Source organism: Pristis pectinata, chromosome 39, assembly GCF_009764475.1.
Source record: "Pristis pectinata isolate sPriPec2 chromosome 39, sPriPec2.1.pri, whole genome shotgun sequence".
Lineage (NCBI taxonomy): Eukaryota > Metazoa > Chordata > Chondrichthyes > Rhinopristiformes > Pristidae > Pristis > Pristis pectinata.
The window spans coordinates 10,001,843-10,005,170 of record NC_067442.1 but is presented as its reverse complement, the minus strand read 5'-3'; positions in this window follow the sequence as shown (position 1 = coordinate 10,005,170).

Below are 3,328 nucleotides of genomic sequence, written 5' to 3'. Positions count from 1 at the left end.
TCCATTGTCGACCAAATATCTCCGAACAGGACAGTTACAGCGTCCCGTTCATCAGTCTGGTCAATCTTCTTCGGCTTTATTCTCTGGAAGTTGTTCCCATGTTTTCTGATAATGGGAGTGAAACTGTACGAAGTGCTCGAAGTTCGGTCTTTCACCGGTGCTGTGTAATTGTTGTTTGACATCTAGCGCCTGTACACAAAAACTCTTCAGTGAATGTCCACATACCCATTTCCTTATCAACTGGCTTCACTGACTGGAGACAAGAAGACCGAGAGCCCTTTCTACACCAATGGTTCCAAACCTTGCAACATTGAAATCATATCGTACCTTTCAGTTTCTTCTCCAAAATGGGTAACTTCTCATTGATCTACAATATGTTGAACCTGCCACGTACTTAATGACTCACGCAAACTGTCTAGACTGTATAGGTTCTTGACATCCGTGTCCGAACTCACAACCGGAGAGTGAATGTTTTGTGTCTTCCCGAACCTGAGAATGTTGATGGAGGGAGAGAGTTGATTCTTCTCCCGTTGATTTGGCAACAGTATGTCGTCACTTCATGGCAGGTCGTCGACCATAAAACTGAACTTAGTTTCAACGTCTATGCCTGACCCGTTATATAATGGTGAAAAGGCAAATGCACATTTGGAAATATTCGGCCCATCATGCCCCTGCTGGATCTTTGCCAATCCAACATTTTCGTCGGTCTCTCTGCAGATCTCTCCGCAACCTTGTAAATTTGATTCATCACATATATGTCGAACTGCTTGCTGAAGGACACAATGGGACCTGATTCCTGATTCCAAACTCACTTCGGGCAATTCTGTTCTGTTTCTCTCATGTCACTCTTTGTCATGTTCACATTTATGTTACAGTTGTATTCTTTCTGAGCTCTGCCCGTTCTCCAATCTATGAAAAGGCAAACGTTCGCCCGCCAGTACTTCGATATCGATTCTGACCTGACTCCGACATATTCGGTGGACAATTCAAAGAGTCCATTGTTGGTTTAAAGAAAACATACGCGGCGCTGGCTTCTGTGACAGTGGGAATCTCGGGAGGGTGGAAATAAATGTTTCTGCATTACTCCCTACACGTTACTGACAAAAGCGCCCCTCCCGACGCCGTCGGAATGTCCAATACCAGAGGGCATGCACTTACAGTGAGAGGGGGTGGGTTCAACGGGTATGTGCACTGCAAGTTTTCTGCATACAGAATGGTGGGTGACTGGAATGCGCTGCCTGGGGTAGCGGTGGAGGCAAACACGATTCAGGCGTTTAAGAGGCTCTTAGATAGGCACAAGGATATGCAAAGAATGGATGGAATTGCACATTGTATGGACAGAAGTGATTTGTTTATTGAGGTGCTGAGTTACTAGTTCACTTAATTCGGATCAACTTCCTGGGCTGTAGGGCCCGTGCTTTTTGCTGCATTGTTCTATGTTAAGTGAGGCAAGCTTTTTGGAGGCAAACAGTATGACGGATACTATCGCGAATAAACTAGGGCAACACCAACGACGGCTTGTTGGAGTTAGTTGGTGTACTCGGAGAGTTGCATCTTGAGTATTGTGGTCCTCCTACCCAAGAAACTATTATTTGTCATTTACCTGGGCTGATGGTCTACAGATATCCGATTAGCTTGTTTGAGATTATAAGAAATGTCTTCACTCAGTTGGCGAATTTTTGATATTCTTTACCCATGAATGATTTGGAGATTAATCAGATATGTGTATTTAATATAAATGTTGATAGATAATTCTTTTTAATATCATGGTATCATCGGGAAATGGCGCTGGATTAAACTCTCGCCAATGACATATTTGGATAGTGCTGCAGACACGATGGACTGAATGGTAATTCCTCATCCTACTCCTTACTATCAACATTCGTTTGCTCTCCTCCCCTAAACTCCGTCGATTCACCTCCTCGCACAAGGACCATTCAATAATTTTAATTTTAGGCATTCATTGTTGTTATATTTCATTGACAGCTGCACATACACTCCGATGTCAACTCCAACCCAATAATTTTCTCTTTACCTCTGGAACGTTACGGCTAGACTGGTCTGCTGGGTTGCCCACTCCCTGCATTTATAACCATAGTGAAAAGCAATATAGGCAAGAGACTTTGGTGAATGAAGCGAGGTTTATAATGCCTCCCTTCTGTTTATTCGTATAAAGCAGAAATCAGTCTGAATCAAAAATAACATCTGCTGGGGTTTTCCAATGGCTCCTTCAGCGGTGTTATGTCCATATTAACCCAGAAGCATTCTAATATCTGCAACAGGTCAGCGGCCAGGGAGACGAGCCAGTCATTGTCAAATGATGCTTCTTGCACCAGAAATGTCAATATCTCCCTCCATTCTTGGGGCATTTGGTTCTGTTTGCTGCAATCACAGTAAAGGGGATCTCGTTTACGTGAGCGGACACCGGAAAATTGTCAGTTCATCTATCGTCCTGTAAATACCCCGTGCTCGCTCTCCAGTCTGACTTTGCTGCCACATTAATATGAGACTAGAATTACCTGCTTTATTGAACCATTATGGAGAATAGGCTGCAAGAAAGGGTCGGTATCCAACGGATACAAAAGGTTACAGTTGTTGTAAATGTCATCTTGTTTACGCCGGTGATTTAGTTCAATGCGTCACGATATCGAATCCGTTGTTTTAAGGCATTCGATTTAAAGGATTTACACCAAGTATTCCCAGATGTTTAGTACCTGGTGTTTCGGAGTAAGTGGAATGGTTTTACGAGTGCACAGTGATGGGGCATGATCAGATGTTGGGTTAGACTGTATGATATGTCAGTGGTGGTCAGGTAATGAAAGCACGGTCTTGGTAATGGAATGGGTGAGTGCTTGTATCCTGGTTTTGAGAGCTTGGCACAGGAAGAGCACTGTGGACAAGAACTGCGCAGAGGGCTCTGCCTGTTAAAACTAACGATCTCCTCAACCTCATGACAACCTCCGAATTACCCTGATTATTCGTCAAGTTGTGTAAGATTTTACTGATGCATCTCGCATTGCCACTTGTTATCCAGTCACAATCTAAAATGTTCTCTTTTCTAGACTCTCAGTCTTCAAGTTCCATGCCCTTTTCTACACAACCCACCCCTGATCCATCAAGCCCCCTTTCTGTGTAGGCGTTTATGGAGGGAGATTGGTAACACTGATTCAATGTGACAGGGGAATGGGCTCAAGATTCAAAAGGGATCCGTGGGCCAAGATCCAATCCCTCCATTCCATCAGCACCGTATACTCCGGCCGCCCTTCCATCATTCCGCTCAACTGAGTAGCAGGTCTTCGGGTGAAATTAAGCTGCATATTTGTTTTCA